The sequence below is a fragment of the Pan paniscus genome, chromosome 11 (genome assembly GCF_029289425.2).
Source record: "Pan paniscus chromosome 11, NHGRI_mPanPan1-v2.0_pri, whole genome shotgun sequence".
Classification (NCBI taxonomy): Eukaryota; Metazoa; Chordata; class Mammalia; order Primates; family Hominidae; genus Pan; species Pan paniscus.
Genome location: NC_073260.2, coordinates 100,983,688 through 101,005,200, shown reverse-complemented (window position 1 = coordinate 101,005,200; position 21,513 = coordinate 100,983,688). Strand labels below are relative to the sequence as shown.

Sequence of the window (21,513 nt, the reverse complement as noted above, 5' to 3'; positions counted from 1 at the left end):
ATATATGTGTAAATGCTATGTGCCAGGCCCAATTATAAGCATCTTATACCTATTATTTAATTCTTACCACAATAAAAAATTCTATGTGTAGATGCTATTAAAATTCCCATTTTACAGATGAGAGAACAAAGGCACAAAAATTATAAACAACTATTTTTGAAAGAGTTGATTAAACACCCAGGACAAGAAAAAGTCTTTAACAAGCAAAGAACACAGATGCAAATGAAAAAAATCAATCTTATTTATAAAGAAAAACAATAAAAACAACATAGGAGTTGTTCCTCGAGATTGAAGGATATTAGTGATCAGTTTACAAATAAATTGGGTTTGCATATCTTAGATATGTTGGATTTTACACTACTGAGTCAGAGAACACTCTCATTTTGCTAAGATTTAGTCCTCAGAGATCCAAAATAACACCCAAATTGCTACTTCACATATATTATCAACATTTGGTCTTAGATCTCTCCAATAACTTTTCTGTATTTCTGGAATTGTTTCAGGAGATCCATCGCCTAGGTTTCATAACATATTTAATTAGTTATTCGTTCTTATTTTGTTACAAAACTCAACAAATGGGTTGTGGCATCTTCATTTATAGAATGAACACTTTCATTTTATGAAATTGGTGCTACACACTAAGTCATCTGACTATTCCGTGGTCAACCTTCCTCTTCATTTTAAATAAATCGTTTCCGGCTTGTACTGCTTTTAATGAGATTAAATGAATAGAGACCTAGCCTCCCTTTACTATAAAGAGTTGATCGTTTCAAATATCCCCAAAGTCATCTAGAATCTGTGAGATCCACTGCCTGCCTTTTGTAATACTTAACTGGAATGCTTTATTCCAAGAATAAAGTGGTGCTCAAAGTCAGCATTTAAAAATGTTATCAAACAGATTTTTTTAATGTTGCTAATTGCCCTTCTCCTTTTCCCAAGAAACTGTGCTAGCCTTAACATACATTGCCACAAATATAAATACTAAATGCTTATTAAAAGACAGGCATTGTGCTAGGTGCTGGAGATACAAAGATGCTTAAGATACACCCACAAAGAACTGAACAAGACAGGGCACCAAAGCCACTCAGCTGACTGTCATCTTGAAATTATGGATTCTGTGTCCTAATTTATCACCCTCATTCTGTTCTAGCCTTTCTGATGCTTGGCATTAATTTTCCTTTTCTGAGCACTGACCCCACCTCTCCTATTCTATTCCTCCACTGTTGAACAGGTCACTGGAAAGGGAAGCAAAACTCAGCTGTTACCAAAGGCGCAAAGATAAAAGTTGGCAGCTACGCTAAAGTTCAGGATTAAGAGACTTCCTCTTTAAGATCAAAATTCCAGATGATCCAAATATAGGCAAATGAGCCCCAGTAGAACACTCAGCTTTCTGTGCTGAATCCAGGAAAGAAGCAGAAATCACCATAGAAGCAACTCAGTTTCACTCTTTGCAACCCCGTGGGCTCTATGCTAATTGCCTACCCCAACAGTGAGATCGCATTTCAAAATATGGTCAAACACAAAACAGCCAAGTCAATCAAGCATTAAGTATTCAAGCACAATTATCCGAACACATGCCCAAGGACCAGCAGTGAAGCAGCTTAATTTGGGAGCGGCTCCGTAATCATCTCTCCGGGCAGCTGAGATTTTAACCTCTCCCCTCGGGCCTCCTGTTCGGGGCACTAGGCTAGCTCTCTCTGTGTGAGAGATCACAACGGGAGCCGCTGCCCCCCAGTTGTGAGGCTTCATTTAAATTCATGCTAAGGGTAAGGGAGGGGGAGGGGGCAGAAGGTCTGCAGAAGCCCCCATTGTTGGGGAGAGACGTGTGGGAGCAGATGGTCTGGCTGGTCACTCAGTCTGGCTGTCAGATGCTCTCTGTCAAGTTCCCTGGGGACTGCAGGGTTTTCTTTCCACTCTCCGCTCTGGTCATATGTGTTTGCTCAGCGTGAGCGAGGGGTCTTTTTCTTTATCACCCCTCAGACTTCCAGGGGGCTGAGTTGCCTTGTCCTTCCCCCACTCCTTCCCTCTGCTTTCTCTGCTTTTTCTGGACCAGCTAGTGCCGCGCCTCCAAGGGCCCGCTCGCTGAAGAGAAAAGCAAGCGATTTCCTTTGTCTCTAATTGATGCTGCGCTCTCATCCAGCAGCTTCTGACTGGCATGCTCACTCGGTTATTTAACAAATTACTCCACAGCCCTCATTAGAACTACTGACATGTACAGCTAACCAACCTCTACAGTTAGGGACGATGTGGTAACCGACTTCCATCATCTTCGTGGCTCCTTTTACTTCTGTCCGGCAATGGGATAAGCAGATAGACCTTCAGAGGTTTAGTGGGCCTTAATACTCACCTTTTATATTATGTCAGGGTCTAAAAAAAATAAACAGATAAAGCATGGGTTACAGATGTGACTCTTATTTGCATCAGTAAGGGACAATCACGGAGTCAGCTTTTCTACATATAACTCTGTCTCTAAAGCATTAGCTGTTGAGCATAAATCTTGGCCTCAAAACCTGCTCCCTTTTAAGATTCCACACAGCTTGTGCCAAGGCAGCTATTCCTTGCAGTTCTCAGTTAAGATTTTCCCCAGCTCAGGAGGCTGTTAAATTTTAGTTTTTAGACCATACTGGCAGCTCAGGACTCACTAATGATGCCTCTGTCAGCTGGAGGAAGTCAATGTCAGCCCAGAGAGGATAGTGTCTGAGATTGGGTGGCAAAGTGAAAGTGAGAAATATCATTTGATCCCCTCATCTGGCTGGGATTAATGTTTTCCTTTCATAAGTTATCCTCTGGAAATAAATGTTTGAGTGTTTCCATTTACACTCATCAACAGAATTTTGTTTTCGTGTTTATCTCCCTTTCTCCCCAAAATTATAGAAACTTGAAAGCAGAGATTGTAGTAGTCATATTTATTGGTTCAGGATACAGTGTTATCTCTTCAGAGTAGCTCAATAAATGTTGAATAAACGAATGACAGAAATTAACAAATACTAGAAATTAACAAAATGGAATATAAGAAAATGTAAAAGAAGACAATCTCTAAACTAAATGTGAAACATTTTTTCCATACCCCCACTATTCTAGATATTCCTGTATGCTACAGCAAAAACCATACCATTTTACTGTGAAGTAAAATGGCTGTGAAGAATTAAAAAGAAAACCTGCCTCACTAAAAACTTATAGTCTAAAAGATCAAAAACTCTAACTGCCCAAGTACTAATGTCAGGTGAAGACCAGCCCACAAGCTAGCAACTTGGACAAGCAATTTTGCAAGAAGTGCAATTGACACATCTGTGAGGGATGGGACAGGAGCTTACCATGGCCTGTAAACCTCGCCCAGTTATTTGCATGAGCCCTTAGTAGACAGCGGCTACATGCAAAAGCAGAAGGAATGGATTAAGGGCAGGGCTGCTTTAGTGCCCAAGATACAAAGTGTGACACGGAGAGTGGGGGCTGTCTTCCCCTGAGTAGCACTGCTGCAGGAGCTTGAGCATTTACAGCTTTCAGAACCTCAGGGGATGGCATCTTTAGCACAGACATCAAGCTTCTTCATTGAATACTTGTTGCAGTAAGATACCAAGTAGCTTACCAGGACATCATTGTGGGTGGAGGGGCTGAAGAAAAAAGAAAAGGAGGAAATGGACATAATCCATTGTAGTACAGAACACTGTGCAAACACCCCTAAAGAAAGTCAAAAATTGAAAATTTAAGGAGGCCTGCCTATATACCCTACTTTAGCAGATAAAGGTGAAAGCCAGGACATATTGTTTATGCACACTTACACACATACTTTTCTTTTTACGGCATGTTAGCTTTTCTTTTCATGTAGACAAAAGTACCAGAAAACCCATCTTGCACATATAACAATACACCCTCCAATTTGAAATCATAGAACACTCTTTAGGAGTGGGTATCTCTATAGTTTGTGTTCTATAATTTTCTAAGAAAGACTTCTCTAATCCATTCAATCTACTGTTTTTTACCTTTATAAAAGTCTTTTTGTTATAACATGAACCAAAGAGACCACTTTAAAATAAGATGAGCAAATGCTCTACAGACAGACTGCCACCATCCCTTCTCCTACCCGTTACAGACATTGCTGGTCACTAAAGGCCTTAATTGTAGCCTTCAAATTCTGCTAAAGCACAGTATACCAGCAGCTTTTACCAATCAATCTGTGCTGGTATTTGATATTGCTCCTATTTGTCACCTTCTTTAAAGATAATAATCACATATTGCAAATATTAAAGCACAGGAAGTGAGCTTCATTGCTCAAGAGGCAGTGAGAAGACTATGATGCAACTTTTACTATCAAAAGGGCATGTCCACCATTGTCAGGAAGTGCTCCTGGTTTCCACAAGAAGACATGGAATGTAGCCTGTGGGATGGGGTAGAGGATCATGATGGGAGGACAAGCTTAGAAAAATGGTAACTTGACATACTTACATTTGTGTGTGTCTATGGAGATAGTGGGTATTTGGTAGCATTGAGGAAGCTGAGGAGTCCTAGGAAGATTTTCAGGTAGGTAGCTTCTCAGGCTTGGCAGTCTACAGGATAGGAATAGGAAGTTGTTACTCCTTGGCCACATCTTCCTAGAAGTGATAAGGGAAAGCCTTGGATCTCATTTCCTTTTTCTTGGACAGGACCTTCATATTAGCATACAGGCCCCTCAGGTGGTATGCTAATACATAAGAAAGTCCATGACAGAAACTAACAAAAAACACTCACAACACAGAGTGCCATTGGCCAGGAGCCTTTGCTGCACACTGTCAAGAATAAGAAATTTGAAGAGCAGGTAGTTTTTGTTTTGTGGTTCAGGTTTCAGCTATCATTTGAGTGCTTTGTGCTTTGTATATATTAACCACCTCACTTGATCCCCACAACTGCCCTGTGAATTATCCCCATTTAAAAATAACTAAGACCCAGGCGGGGTACGATAGCTCACGCCTGTAATCCCAGCATTTTGGGAGGCCGAGGCGGGTGGATTACGAGGTCATGAGATGGAGACCATCCTGGCTAACACGGTGAAACCCCGTCTCTACTAAAAATATAAAAAATTAGCCGGGCGTGGTGGTGGGCACCTGTAGTCCCAGCTACTCGGGAGGCTGAGGCAGGAAAATGGCGGGAACCTCGGAGGCAGAGTTTGCAGTGATCCGAGTTTGTGCCACTGCACTCCAGCCTGGGTGACAGAGTGAGACTCCATCTCGAAATAAATAAATAAATAAATAAATAAATATTAATAAAATAAAATAACTAAGACCCAATGAGGTTAAAGTCATAGAGCCTGAAGTGGCCAAATCAGTATTCAGATTAGAACGGGTTTGTGGCAACAAAGCCAGGGTTCTTTCACCACACACTGTAAACCCATCTCAGGGGTGAATAACCTACACACCTAGAATATCTTTAAGGCCCATCCATGCTTCTTCCTTCTCTCTCTCTCTCTGACATGAGCTTTACAGGCACTTCTTTTTCCTGGCCAACTCTGTTTCATGTGCCACATCTGGGTCTGAGAATGGAACAACAAGAGAAGGGCAGTCTCTATGGCTTAACATTCCAACAGTAGAAAAGAATTGAAGGCACCCTTCTCTGAAGTTTCACTCCCCTTCTCTTGTCCAGTGAATATCTAACCAGGCTGTTAATAGCCTCATTTGTGGGTGTCTATGTTTGTTTTACACCAAAATTACATATGATTACATTAAAATTATGAATATTCCTGATTGGCCACTCATTGATGGTAGTATGAGACAGTGAAATGGAAATAAAATTATTCTGAGATTTCAGCTCTTCAACAAATGTACACTGGCATAATGTTAATATTTAACAGCTGGTATGAATCAGGTATCAACCAGACAGAGTGTACAGGCCCTGGGGGCTGCCCAGCTGTGCCAGACATTAGGAACCTCTTAATTGCTGAAATACAGAGAAATGTGGAAAGATGGTAGAGTACAATGAGAAGACCCAAAGGAGCGACCCAGTAGCAAGAAAGTTTTCCAATAGTTTAATAATTGGTAGGGTCATAGAGGTGGTGCAACAGTGGAACATCAGCCCTGGAGATGCTTCCTAAAACATGACTCACGGTAACACAATGGAATGTTTTAACATGTCAAGAAAATTATGTTGACAGAAAATGGGGTTAGCCACCCTGTTAGCCACCTGGCATAGAACATGGAGGCCATTGCCAACAGCTGCACTCATCTTAATGCTAATCAAGGAGAAACTTTGGTCCATTCATCAGGATTCATCAATGGTGGAGATGGGCCCAGCTGGCTCTCTAAGCCTATATCCATTAAAGAGTTAAGCTACCTAAGTAATCCCTTCACTCTGCTTCCATATCTATTTTAAAATTTATTTTATTTGAACTTCTGTGCTGCTTTTTCTCTGTGAAACAGCTAAGATGAAAATATTTTTACACAATCATGTTGAGCATGTTGAGCAAACTTGGAGGAAGTAGTATATGTCTATTACATTGCTGCTTTCAGCACCCTTCCCTGATCAGCTTCAAGTATGATAATTAACACAGATATTGGGCAAGAGAACATTCCTAGGAAAAAGTTTGATTTCATCATGCCTAGTATGTTTAACTTGGAAAGTCCTGAAGGAACTGTTTCAGTGATACCAGCCAGGTTTTGCATTAAACATGATAGTCATGGGGAAAAATAAAAGAAGGAGAGTGAAATTATTTTCCAAGTGCTGGTAACACTGAAAATGTAAACAGATTCAAGGAGGGTTTGGTAAATCCAGTGATGTAAAATCTGAACAGATTAGAGTCCTCTCAAGTCCTTTGAGACTTGTGTGTTAGAGATTTTCTTCCCACCAGGCTGATGTTATCAAAAGGGATTATTAGGCTAGTTGAAAAATGATTACAACCCATTTGATGATATACTATGGGACTGTGAAGGTTGGTGGCACAAAATGCCTGATAGGACCAACCAAACATCCCATTTCTTAAAACCTCCAACCTCCACATGTTCTAAGGATGAAGGGTTTGAATAGAGGGAATCAGAGGCTTGAGCAATCATTGGAAGGGCTGGGGCAGCAAGGAACAGACAAGCATTTGCTGAAGATCTCTGCCACAACAGTGAGACTTGTGATTCCCAAGAAGCTGCTGCAAATGTCAAGAACCTCCAGGAAGCTCCCTCTCCCTATCTCAGGCAGAACATGCAACTAAAGATTTTTTAAAAGCCACATTGTCTACCTCCACTGCCTGGATCACAAAGCAGGTAATTCACAGGAGCTTGCTATAAGCTTCTGCAAACCTCCTCTGTCACCTGTTCACAAATCTGCATACACTGCCTCTGGAGTATAATGGCCTCTTTTTCTGTTCACCTTCTAAATCTGACATGATTGGCTGTCATGGGCAGACCCTAACTTGGAACCATGTGGGGAGGGGGATCCTGGAAGACATGTCTCTAGCTTCTCCTCTATAAAAGCTTAGATGCAGATGAAGGTCATTTGAAGCTGATAACAGATGACTCAGCACAACACGAAGATGCCCAGGCTTGCGAATGAATGAGTAAGTGAACATGAATCCCTGAACACTTGAAGTAGCCACATTTTCACACAGCCTTTTAAAAACTAGTCAGAAACATTCTGGTGGCCGAGAGACAGAACCTTATTCGGGGACATTGTAAGGGTTAGACCTCAGGTCATCCCTAAAACTTAATGTTTCTCAGACTTATGAAAGAAAAGAAGAACCTGGAAGAAATAACGCTCTTTGCAAAATACTATGTTCTGCCAAATACCTTAAAATATCAGCATAGTGAATTTCATCACGTGAAGCAGGAACAATTTTACTAGGAGAAAAACTCTGTATGTAGAACTGGGAGCCCACATGTCCACAAAGAAACAAGCTGTCAAACCAAGCATGATCAACTGTTTCAGAATTTTTCCATTAATATTCATTTGCTGCTTGTTCATTTCTTTGGTCGTCTGCTAGTGCTTGCTACCAGACAAGTGGTAGCAGGCATCAAAGTCAAAGAATAAATTTTGGGATAAAACATTGAGAAAATTATCTCCTCTAATATGACAATGTTTTTCTCCCTGCAAATTTTGAAAGGATTGCCACTACCCTTGACTAATACTAGCCGTCTCAGCCCAATATTCCACTGGGCAGTTTTATAAGGTAACGAATTTGGATCAAACCTGGAAGAGTATTACAATATGGCCAGGTGCAGTGGCTCACGCCTGTAATCGCAGCACTTTGGGAGGCCGAGGTGGTCGGATCATGAGGTCAAGAGATCAAGACCATCCTGGCCCACATGGTGAAACCCGTCTCTACTAAAAATACAAAAATTAGCTGGGCGTGGTGGTGCACACCTGTAGTCCCAGCTGCTGGGGAGGCTGAGGCTGGAGAAACACTTGAACCCAGGAGGCAGAGGTTGCACTGAGCTGAGATCATGCCACCGCACTGCAGCCTGACAACAGAGCAAAATTCTGTCTCAAAAAAAAAAAAAAGAAAGAAAGAAAAAAGAAAAAAAGAGTATTAAAATATTGGCCTAACAACATTTTAAAAGATAAAGTAGGCCAGGCATGGTGACTCACATGTGTAATCCCAGCACTTTGGGAGGCTGAGGCAGGTGGATCACAAGGTCAGGAGATAGAGACCATCCTGGCTAACACGGTGAAACCCCATCTCTACTAAAAATACAAAAAATTAGCCAGGCGTGGTGGCGGGCGCCTGTAGTCCCAACTACTCAGGAGGCTGAGGCAGGAGAATGGAGTGAACCTGGGAGGCGGAGCTTGCAGTGAGCCGAGGTTGTGCCACTGCACTCCAGCCTGGGTGACAGAGCGAGACTCCGTCTCAAAAAAAAAAAAAAAAAAAAGATAAAGTAAATGGTAATAACTTGATACCCAATAACCTATTCCTACTGGAAACAAACCTTAAAGATGGGAATCTCTAAAAATTTTTCCAAACCTGAGATTCTCTGAACTGCACATCTCTAAAAGTTCTTTGCCAGAATTTTCTTCTGAGTGGCTCAAAATCATGGAAATTTTGCAGAACTTTTCAACACTATGTTAGAAATCCAATGCAGGAAGTAAAAAGGGTCTTCTACTGGAAAAACAAAAAAAAAAGTATAGACATTAAAGCTGAAAGAGTGGCTGGGTGTGGTGGCTCATGCCTGTAATCCCAGCACTTTGGGAGGCCGAGGCGGGCAGATCACCTGAGGTCAGGAGTAGAGTATTTTCAGTAGAGACTAAAAATACCAAAAATTATCTGGGCATGGTGGTGTGTGCCTGTAATCCCAGCTACTTGGGAAGCTGAGGCAGAAGAATCTCTTGAACCCAGGAGGCGAAGGTTGCAGTGAGTTCAGATCACGCCACTGCACTCCAGCCTGGTTGATAGAGCAAGATTCTGTCTGAAAAAAACAAACAAACAAACAAAAAAAACAAACAAAACAAAACGCTGCAAGACTTTGAGTATATTTGTGGTGTGCACATGTACATGCATGCGCAAGTGGGTACTAACTAACATTTTTAGCAGTTCAAGGGCATAGTCCAGAGTTTTGACGCTGAAGTATCATGTATGGGCATTAAGAGAGAAATGAGGTAGACCTCTTCTCCTAAACCTGGAAAACAAAGAATGGGACCTTGACTCTTCCCAGATGAATATCAAATATATTTATTTTAAAATGTGTGTGATGGACTGTCTTGCTGTAACTAAAACCGGATGATGAGAAAGGACATCATGCAGCCTTATAAAATAAACTGTCCAGAAGGCGGGACTCTGGATTGTGTAACCTGGATCCCACAGCAGGGTCAAGGCCAGTGGAATTATAAACAGGCTATACACTAAAACTTGACCGGGCCAGCCTGGTTCAGTGGATGACTTCTCATTACCCTTAGAATAAAATCTAAGCTCCTTACTATGGTTTGTAAGTCCTAAAGGACTGGGCCTCTGCCCACCTAGTACTCTCCTTCCTGTTCACCAAGTTCCAACTACACTGGCATTCTTATGTTGGCTCAAATATACTTAACTTATTCCAACCTCAGGGGCTTTACACCTGCTATTTCCTCAATTCTTCACTTGCACACATCTTTTGAAACAGAAGTCTTTCCTAACCACCCTACCTAAAAGAACTTCCATCATCCCAACCCAGCCACGGTCTTTCCCATTTCCCTCCTTTATGTTCTTCATAGGACATGCTATCATCTGAAATGAAAATATAGGCATACTTTTTCAACTACCTCTCCTGCTAGAACATAAAGGCCACGAAAATAAGGATCTTATCTTTCTTAATCACAACAGGAATGAGTTGAAAGAATTGTACCACCAAGAGAGATAACTCTTAGAGCACATTCTCTACTGTTTGTTAATTTATTTTTTTTTGTCATTCAAAAAGCACTTATTAAGCATCTACCCTATGCCAGGCACCATTCTAGGTGCTCAGGATAAAGCAATGAACAAAGTCACTGTCCTCCTGGAGCTTACATTCTAGTATGCAGAGATAGTCAATAAACAAATATAACAATATCAAGTATGCTTATGAAGAAAAAGAAAGCTGGATGCAAAAAAAATGATACAAAATTGGTATTTCATATTTTATTATATATGGGGTATTCTGTGAAGGCTTGTCTGAGGAAGTGACACTTAAGTAGAGAGCTAAAAGAAGTGAAGAAGCTACCATGTGAGATCAGACAGGAGTAAATGTTACCCCACACGGAGGAAATAGGAAGTGCAAAGGCCCTGAGGTGAGTGTACGGTTGGCAGGCTCAGAGAACAGCAAGGAGGCCAGGGTGGCTGAAGTAGAGAGCATGAAGGGGATAGGGATAGAAAATGATGCTGGTTCGAGTGCAATGTCTCATGCCTGTAATCCCAGGATTTTGAGAGGCCAAGGCGGGTGGATCGCTTGAGCTCATGAGTTGGATACCAGCCTGGATGACATGGCAAAACCCCATCTCTACCAAAAAAAAAAAAAAAAAAATTACAAAAATTAGCCAGGTGTGGTAGCCCACACCTGTAGTCCCAACTACTTGAGGCGCTGACATGAGAGGATTGTTTGAGCCTAAGAGTTAGAGGCTGCAGTGAGCTGTGTCACACTACTGCAGTCCAGCCTGGGAAAGAAGGAAAATAAAGAAAGACAAAGAAAGAGAAAGAGAGAAAGAAAGAAAGACAGAAAGACAGAAAAGACAGAAAGACAGACAGACAGACAGAAAGAAAAGAAAGAAAGAAAGAAAGAAAGAAAGAAAGAAAGAAAGAAAGAAAGAAAGAAAAAAGGAAAAGGAAAGAAAGGAACAAAGGAGAAACAAAGGAAAGGAAAGGAAAGGGAGGAAGGAGGAAAGGAAGGAAGGAAGCAAAGAAAAGAAAGAAAGAAAGAAGTGTCTGTTCATATCCTTCACCCACTTGTTGATGGGGTTGTTTGTTTGTTTCTTGTAAATTTGTTGGAGTTCATTGTAGATGCTGGATATTAGCCCTTTGTCAGATAAGTACATTGCAAAAATTTTCTCCCATTCTGTAGGTTGCCTGTTCACTCGGATGGTAGTTTCTTTTGCTGTGCAGAAGCTCTTTAGTTTAATTAGATCCCATTTGTGAATTTTGGCTTTTGTTGCCATTGCGTTTGGTGTTTTAGACATGAAGTCCTTGCCCATGCCTATGTCCTGAATGGTATTGCCTAGGTTTTCTTCTAGGGTTTTTACGGTTTTAGGTCTAACATTTAAGTCTTTAATCCATCTTGAATTGATTTTTGTATAAGGTGTAAGGAAGGGATCCAGTTTCAGCTTTCTACATATGGCTAGCCAGTTTTCTCAGCACCATTTATTAAATAGGGAATCCTTTCCCCATTTCTTCTTTTTGTCAGGTTTGTCAAAGATCAGATAGTTGTAGATATGTGGCATTATTTCTGAGGGCTCTGTTCTGTTCCATTGGTCTATATCTCTGTTTTGGTACCAGTAAAGAAGACATTCATGCAGCCAAAAGACACATGAAAAAATGCTCACCATCACTGGCCATCAGAGAAATGCAAATCAAAACCACAAGGAGATACCATCTCATACCAATTAGAATAGCGACCATTAAAAAGTCAGGAAACAACAGGTGCTGGAGAGGATGTGGAGAAATAGGAACACTTTTACACTGTTGGTGGAACTGTAAACTAGTTCAACCATTGTGGAAGACAGTGTGGTGATTCCTCAGGGATCTAGGACTAGAAACACCATTTGACCCAGCCATCCCATTACTGGGTATATACCCAAAGGATTATAAATCATGCTGCTATAAAGACACATGCACACATATGTTTATTGTGGCACTATTCACAATAGCAAAGACTTGGAACCAACCCAAATGTCCAACAATGACAGACTGGATTAAGAAAATGTGACACATATACACCATGGAATACTATGCAGCTATAAAAAATGATGAGCTCATGTCCTTTGTAGGGACATGGATGAAGCTGGAAACCATCATTCTCTGCAAACTATCGCACGGACAAAAAACCAAATACCGCATGTTCTCACTCATAGGTGGGAATTGAACAATGAGAACAGATGGACACAGGAAGGGGAACATCACACACCAGGGCCTGTTGTGGGGTAGGGGGAGGAGGGAGGGATAGCATTAGGAGATATACCTAATGTTAAATGATGAGTTAATGGGTGCAGCACACCAGCATGGCACATGTATCCATAGGTAACAAACCTGTACGTTGTGCACATGTACCCTAAAACTTAAAGTATAATAAAAAAAGAAAGAAAGAAAGAAAGAAAGAGAGATGTTGGAGGTGCAATAGGGTCAGATGCAGAGAGAAGCCTGAGGGAGAGGTGGGGTTAAGTGTATTTGAGCAACCATAAGAAAGGTACTGTGGCTGGGGCTTAGCAACCAGGAAGCACAGCATTAGGAACCTGGGCTGGTGGGCAGAGGCCCAGTCATTTAGGACTTACAGACCATAGTAAGGAGCTTAGGTTTTTAATGTAACGTTATAAGAATGGAGGCTTACACTGAGGTCTTCAGAGAATCAAGCAAGGCACTGTGAAAGCAGGAGCTTGAGGGCTGGCCAATCTCAATCTCTTTGAGACTTTCAAGGTTCCAGCATGAATCTTATCAGACACCATTACTTAATCAGATGCCCCTTTGAGGGCTGCATCAGGCTTTTCATTCGCCTGGAGGAGGCAGCAAATAAGCAAAGAGGAGGACACCTCTGTACTAGCATTGCAATCCTGAGGACTGCAGTGAAATTTAGGGAAGAAAACAGATGGAGGTCAGAGCCTCTGTGACCCAGCTATCAAAGAAACCATGGGCTTATTTTGGCCTTATTTAAGTACTCTCCGATTACTGGGAACTGTTATTTGTGAAATACATGTATAAATGGGTTTGCATGTTCACTTGTACATCACAGATATTCTCTGATATCTGAGTAGGGACAAACTTAAGAGTCCACATCAAAGCCTTCATTTGACATTGAGGAAGCTAAAGCCCAGAGAACTGAAGTGTTTGCCACAGTATGAACAACTGTTTCAGAGTCTAGCCTGCCTTTGTCTTCTCCCATGTCTTCTCCTTTGTTTTCCCTGACACTGCCTTCTGTTTAACACATATAATCCATACAGTTTAGGCCCATGGCATGCCCCTCTAAGGAAAAGAGCGTCAATTAAGCAGGAGAAAAAACTGAATTGCTGTTTTAGGCATGAAGTCTTAAGAGGGGACTGACTGTAATAAGCTAGTGTTTTCTTCTTGCCGTATGCCACACTGTTACTTCCTTCCACACTTCGTGGCTCTTCAGGAACTTGCAGATTACACCGAATCCCAGAGAATGGAGATCCCATTAGTAGGAAAAGAAGGGTTGAATATTTGCTTGAATTTTTCTCTCCCAAATTTACCCTTCAAAGCAGAGTTCCGCCAGTCAGGCCCAAATAATCTTACTCTGTGGCTGAAGGGTGCCCCATGGGAGTGTCTGTGTGTACACAGTGGCTGGCAAACATCTGATTTTTTCACTTAGCATCACTCTACCTGCTTTGACCATTTTCATAAGACCAAGCCTGGACAAGGTGACTGGCCTAAGCCACATGACTATGTTTGTCTCCCTGCTCTCACAAATGTTCAGTCGATTTACAACTGGCTATCTTCAAAGATCTGCTTGAAACAGAGGCGTTGCTACTTGAAGATTACTAACATCACTCCCTTTCCTCATATACCCTTTAACCATCATTAAGCTTCAGTGTTCTTCCCTCTTCATTGTTCCACCTTCTCCATCATATCTCCTCCCATTGTTTCCTTGGTCATTCATTTATCAGAAAGTCCCAACTCTTTAGCAACAGTTTGGAACTCTCTCCTAACTTCCAAACCAATGCCTAAGTCTTACAGGGAGCACATTCTGCCCATTTCCTTCCCTATCTGCCCCCCTACCACCACCAATTTTTCCAGAAAATCATTCCTCTTCCTGCTATATTTAGTTAGAAAACTGCACTACTATAGATACAGTCTCCCAAGCTGCAAATGTTTCTCCCGTAGCAAGTTAGTCACTGTATCTTTTCAATTCTTTCACATCTGCCCTTGCCTCCACCACTACTGCCCCTGACTTTCAGTCATCTCCTGCACAGACTTTAACAATGCAGTCCTAATCATTCTCTTTACCCCTTGTAAACCTACCTGCAAGAGGCAATAACTCACCATTATTGACTGACTTCAAATGAATGTGACACCGCCCGCCTCGGAAGGAAATTCCCAAACAGGAATCCAGCAAAGCTTGAACATAAACATGGGTTGTGGAATAGCACCTGCCACAGTTTCTTCTTTGAAGAAGATGATAGTTGAATGTACAAGTGTAGGTAAGTCTGTCACAAAGAAAATCAACCTCATCACATTTCAGGCACATGCTCAATGGAAGGGAAGGAGTGTCGGTAGACTTTAGATTTTAAGAGATCTTTGGGGGACTCCCTAGTTAGATGGCTTTCAAGACACATGGCCTCTCCTAGCTTCCATCTTCCCATCTGGAAATTCAGATATTAATAGTGCTCACTTGGCAGGACTGTTATATTATGTGATATTGTGTGCAACGCAAATCTCTCTCTGCCTGATGCAAAGTAAATGGCATGAGATGCCCTTTTTCCCCCCCCTTAGCACCTCCTGGTTACTTCTCCCTTTATCCAAGCTCCTGCTTCTCCACAGCAATATTGTACCTGAGCAGAGGATTCTGGATGATCTCACCAATGTGCTAACCGTGAGGGCGATTTAAGGTGAGAAGCCTTTTCTTCTGAGTCTCTTGCCTGGGTGTTGGGCAAATGCTTCCACCGGCTGGCTGACATATGTGGCCTGCTGCAGACTAATTTCTTGTGACATGTTGCCTTGAATGCACAGTCACAGAGCATGTGCTGAAGTGCTAAACACCCCCAAACTGTGCACTTTCCAATCTGTGAAAGCTTTTTGGTGGGTCCAGGCTTTTTTTCTAGACCTGAGGCATTATAATGAGGAAGCACATGGACACGTCATTGAGGCAATCTGTCACCTTGCAAATGCTTAATAGCAGCAGCAGGACCTGTGTGTCCCTCTCAGTGAGCCAGACACCACCACACAGCTGCTCTTCTGTTGAAGTTGTTGCTGCATTAATGAGCTTCCAGACAAAGGCATGACTGTGTGGTGTGTAGCTCAGGGTCCGCACGCAGGCTGGGAGTAATGCACAGAGGGAGACCTATGCTCAAAAATAATACTTCATTTGCAAAAAACTAGTTTGGAGCCCACAGGAATTACTGTGTTTCTTTAGACTTCAAAACTTGTAAAGGCCAGATCATCCTCCTGCAATATTTTACGATAACAGTAGCATGTTAACAGTTATCTGATCCTCTAGGGTTTATAGTGTTTTCACACTTTGAACCTCACCATATCACTGTAAACGTATTGTTTTATGGATGAGAAAATTTGAGTCCTTCAAAGGTTCAACAAAATACACAAGTTCATGTGGTTAATAAAAGGCAGGGACAGCCCTTGAATGGAGACCTGTATGACTCCAGGTGCTTGACTTTCTGAAGAATTATCACCAAACTTACTCTCAGTTCCCCCATATGTACTAAGATGTCACTGAAACAGCTAAAAAGGAAGCTTCTGATAGAAGGAGCTTTCAAGGGACTGAACTTCTCCATTAAGATTTTAAGTCCTTTATCTGCCAGCATGTTAAAGGAGACTAGGGCATCCCAGACGTTTTTCAAAAGCTAAGCCTTACACCCAAAACAGGTCCTTCCTCTGCCTTGCTTATGATGATGATGTAGGAACCTTATGTGATACCTCACACCACCAATATAGGAGAGTAACAATTGAAACAGAACAAAGACTATAGAACAGATGTAGAAATCAAACCCCAAACTACCTCTACTACTTCTACGACTACTATTAATAAAATAATAATGCAGATAAAACAGCAATAACAAAAATAACAGTAGTCAGCGTTTCTTTAGCCTCTACCATATAACACTTACTGTTTGCATACATTATCTTGAATTCTCCCAACAATCATCAAATAGGGGTTGTCGTCCCTCTGCAGATGAGGACACTGTGGTTCAGAGTGGTAAAGGAACTTGCTGGAGGTCACAGAGTTTGTACATGGCAGAATGAGGCAAGATGCTCAGGTGTCCCGACTCCAAGGCTGTGCTATTTCCATTGGGCCATACTTGCCTTCTCTCAAGGAGATAGATAATCACCAAACTAGTGAGTAGTGTTCAGGAGGTTAGGAATCCCCATAACCCAGTGTGGCCAAGGCTGACAAAGACTAATAGGTGCATAGCTGCTCCTTCTGATCATCCAAGTCTAACAGTTATCCTTCAGGACCCAGAAAATGGGTTTCAATAACCTGCTTCTAATTTTCTGTGTCTGGCCAAGAAATAATGAACAAAGGGACAACTTCTAAAAAAAATCTGGCTTCAGGTGTGAGTTCAATCAAACCCTCTGACAGTGTGTTAAAGTATCTGTGTACGTGCACACACACCCACATTCATGCCACACAGGTGTAGGATGCGAGCAGAGAACGGTAGGCTGATTACATGTCCTTTTCTGCCTCCTGACAGCTATGAAACTATAAGTGGGTAGATTATAGTTGAAGATAAAAATAGACATTATACTGCCGCTTTCTCTTCCCAGCTTTTTAGTCGCTCCAGCTTGAAAGCATATTGTAGCATTTTATTGTAGTCTAGGCTCTTGTGGCTTCTCTTGTTTGCCATTCCTTTTTGGAAAACTAGAAACATTCCCTCTCCATGGGGAAATGAACTCAAGTAAGTGAGAGAGAGGCGGCAGAGTGCGCGCATGTGTGTCTGTGTGTGCCTGCTTGTGTGCACGCTCATGTCCTTCCATGCCTGAGGGAGGAAAGGAGGTGGAATGAGTGCATGTGTGTGCCTGTGTCCCACTGCCTCTAAGAGAGGAGAGGAGGCAGAGTGTGAATCTGAATAGAGCGGAAATTGGAAATTGACACAGCTGTTTTTGTTTCACTGTAACCATTTTTAGAACCTCAGGATGCACTAAGCTTCCAAAGGAGGCAGCCCACTCAGCCTTGGGATTCAACACTAGCCAAGAGTGAGTAGTGATTTGAAGGCATTGGATGCATCATCCCAAGGTCTACAGTAGACCCCTCATCCAAGCATTGCAGGTCACTTGGTATAATGCATATTCGGTGCCCTCTTTGTGTGGCAGTTAAACTGAATTGTGCAAGTAGTTGCACATCAGGTCTCATCCCAAATCCTCTCCTTTCCGCTTATCATCTCCATTCTTTCTCCCGAAATTTTCTTTTAGGGGCACAATGTTCCATGTTTCACGCTTAGGTTCCCTGGACAACAGCACCGCCAATCAGTGTAGCTATGTTTTATAATACACATTTCTGTGCCCACTGCAGATCTACTGAATTTGATTCTATCAAGAATTTGAATTTTAACAGCCTACTCCTGGTTATTAGTGTCATAAGCACTAAATTTTTCAAATGCCTAATAAAGCAGCAATAAAATCAAGACTTCGGAGTTGCACTTGCCTGGTATCAACCAATGAAATATTCAGCCTCTCATCATCTTCACTAGTTCTACCACTTTATACCCAGGAAAAAATGAGAGCCATTTACAAGCTTTGTGACCCTCATCAACTCCCAATTTCTCTGGGTTTCATTTCTTCATCTTCAAAATGGGGATGATAATGGCACCTAGTGTATAGGGTTGTTGTGAGAATTATATGAGAAAACATATGTTAACACAGGGCAGTAGTGATCAACTGGGAGTGGGGTGATGTTGCCCATCAGGAGACAACTAACTACCTGGAGATATTTTTGGTTGTCATATAGGAGTAGGGGTGCTACTACGATGTAGAATAGAAGCCAGGGATACTGTTAGACATCCTACAATACACAAAGAAGCCCTCCACAATAAGGAATTACCAGCCCAGCATATCAATCCTTAACTTTTCGAGAAATCCAGATGCGAAGTTCAGCACATCAGGACTGGGTTCGAATTTTAGATGCCACCAATCTGGCTGTGTGATCTTGGGTAGATTGCTTAGCCATTTGGAGCTTCAATTTCTCCATCTGTAAAACAGGGATAAAAAATCCTGTCTCACAAGGTTAGTAAGAGTTCAAAGAAGTAATTTATAAAATATGTTTGGCATATTTTCAGTAGGGTCCTTTCTTTTAGTTCCTCTTAAAAGAGGCTGGTTTCCACATTCATAATGACCTAGGAAGCCTAAGGCTTCCTTACCTTTAATTCGCAAGTGAGGTACTTTATGTGTTGGCTCAAGGCAGGGCACAGATGGCCCATCATCTGAGCATGCATGCATGGCCAGGCCCTGTTACTGAGGTTAGGAATCATAGGGCCCCCTATTGGGCCATGGCTCTAGGACAGCCCCATAGACAGCCACAGGCTGACATGCTTACCCTGAATGCACTATTAACCCCACGATCCTATTTTTAAATGAAAGAATCAACTTATTTTGAAAAAAGAGTATAAAGCCTAAAAATAAATCTAGCTAACAAGGTGAGGTTTACCATCTAGAGAGAAGAGAAACATTACACCCTTTAACATTTAGGCCATTGGATATAGGATCCCCCAAAATTACCATCAGCTACTTATTTATCCACTTAAATGAGAGAGAGCAGAGGTGTAGATAAATCAATGCTGTTTTAGATTTTATTTGTGACCTCAAAGAGCACATAAAATCTAAAACATTGCGTTGATTTGTCTATATCTTGATGCAAAAAGCATCAAGGATATGCAAGATCTTGGTGTACCCTTCCAAACATGCTGTTGTTTCTGGATGTCTCATCCCAGGTACTCTCATGTTAAACTTGGCACTGCTGTCAGTGGAGTAGAAGAGGCTTGGAATTTCACTACTCTGGGGGCAACTTGAACCTATGAAAATCACAAACATACAGGAGTAAAATTAACTTGCACTAGGAGAGAGATGTGGAGACCTCCCCATAACCTCACTTCTCTCCAAGTCCCAAGGCCACCCAAGTCATCTTCATTCCCCTACTTTCTAGCACAATCAATTCCAACATCCTTTGTCAATTGAACGCTCATTTTTTTTTTTTTGTCCACCTAATGTACTCAAAGTACAAAATGACTAAGGGCATGGTTCAAGCCCTCAAGGAATAGTAAAGGCAGAGGAAACAAGATCCCCACTCCCCCAAAAATTAAGGGCTGCTGTGCCCTAAGAAAGAAAAGATGCAAATCAGAATCAGGGTTCTTAATATTTGTGTTTTGAACCCAGTCACACACCTCCCTCCTGGGAAGGGGAGAGAAGGGAGTTGCGTGAGTGGCTCTGCTATAGGATTTTTGCTCCAGATAGAGATGGAAACAAGCAAACACTACACAACTGCTGCCACAGCATGGAGCCTGTGATGAAGTCAGCAGGCAGGTGCCGCCTCACTCTCCCTCATCCCCCTCATCGTTATCACACACAGCTGCATCAGCTTTTACTTTTCATTCCGGTCAAATACACTGTAAATTCATCCTGCTCATCAGGAAGTCTCCTGTTAAGGAAATGAGACTCTGACGCGATCCCAGCAGAGTGCCAAGACCAGAGAAGCTCAGACCCCCAGTGGCTCTCTGCCTGAGGGAGACTTAGCCACACAAATGGAAGGCTGCTTTTGTCTTTCTGGGATGGTGGAGGGGGGAGCAATGCTGCCTTCCAGGGCTACCCCTAGCGTGGGTCTCAGAATCTTGAGAATAAAGGACCCTGCCTACGTTTTCTCTGTACTGTTAGCTTTGCCCAGGAAAAAAATGTGCTCTCCATCTACCCTGGATAGGGACAAAATGCAATGTTGTGTAATCCTATGGCAGCCCTTGAAGTATGTAGGTAGTATCTTCATTTTATAGTGGAAAAGAAAATGATTCTCAGAGAACAGAGAAGGGCCTCTTTCCCCAAGGAGGCCTCCTCAGCTATAAAATTCACTTTACATTGAAATATGTGCAAGTGGTTAAGAAAGAATCTGATCTTGTTACTCCCTTGCTTAAAACCCTCCAAAAGCTTCCCCATTGCCTGAGGCAGTACTTCTCAACCCTGGCTGCACACTGGAATTACCTGGGGAAATTTAAAAAATGCCAATGTTCTGGCCCCAACCCAGACCAATTAAACCAGAATCTATGGGGGTGGAACTCAGGCTTGGCACTGGTGTTTTTTGAAAGCTGCTGAGCAATTCTCAAGTGCAGTCAAGATTAAGAACCATTGCCCTAAGGGATTAGTGTCAGGCTCCTCAACATCTCTTGCCAAATCCTCTGCAGCCAGGCCCTTGCTTATTTCTGTGGCCCTATCACTCACCACTCTCTCCTACTCCATCCTTAGCCATTCTTCATCCCTCCTCTGCCAGCTTGAGCTTCTCCAGAGGAGTTACACACTCACGCCTCTTTGCTTTGATGCTCTACCATCGATCTCCCTAAAATGCCACTCCTTCTCTTCACCTAATTTCTACTTGTTCTTTCAGATGGAGCTCAGCACTGCTGCCTCCAGGAAGCCTTCCCTGACACCCTCTAGTGATCCTCCTAGGTGCTCTATATGAGCATACCTCTAGCACTCCCATACATTGCAGCTGATTTTCACTTATCTTCTCCCTCCCTGGAATGAGTGCCTTGACCAGAACAGATCCTATGCTTCTCCTCATTCTCAGTACACAGCACCAGGGCACTCAAAAAGCTTGTTGATCCAAAAGAATTGAGAGTAGGGACTCATACACACACTCATCCTTGTACACCAATGTTCACAGTGGCATTATTCACAATTGCCAGAAGTGGGAAACAACCCAAGTGTGCATCACAGATGAACGGATAAGCAAAATGTGGCATATAATACATACAATGGGATATTATTCAGCCTTTAAAAAGAAGGAAATTCTGACACATGTGCAACATGGATGGACCTTGGAAATGTTATACTAAGTTAAATAAGCTTGACACACAAGGATAAATATTGTACATGTATGTGAGATGCCTAAAATAGGCAAATTCATAGAGACAGAAATTAGATTAGGGGTTACCAGGAGACAGGGGCGTGAAGGGGAAGGGGTAATGGGAGCTGTTTAGTAGGTACAGAGTTTCTGTTTGAGATGATGAAAAAGTTCTCAAAATGGG

At 42.2% G+C, this 21,513-nt stretch overlaps 1 long non-coding RNA gene across 1 annotated transcript in view; it reads right to left on the bottom strand.

Moving 5' to 3' along the window:
- Positions 1–21,513, bottom strand: part of LOC117981658 (uncharacterized) — a 153,357-nt gene that overhangs the window by 14,019 nt on the left and 117,825 nt on the right. Inside the window, exons 13-18 of the long non-coding RNA XR_008619746.1 lie at positions 19,176–19,296; positions 16,399–18,476; positions 14,600–14,763; positions 5,390–5,503; positions 4,444–4,544; positions 2,228–2,367 (exon numbers count right to left, since the gene is read on the bottom strand). This is a non-coding gene — a long non-coding RNA (uncharacterized LOC117981658). The remainder of the gene's footprint in view (positions 1–2,227; positions 2,368–4,443; positions 4,545–5,389; positions 5,504–14,599; positions 14,764–16,398; positions 18,477–19,175; positions 19,297–21,513) is intronic.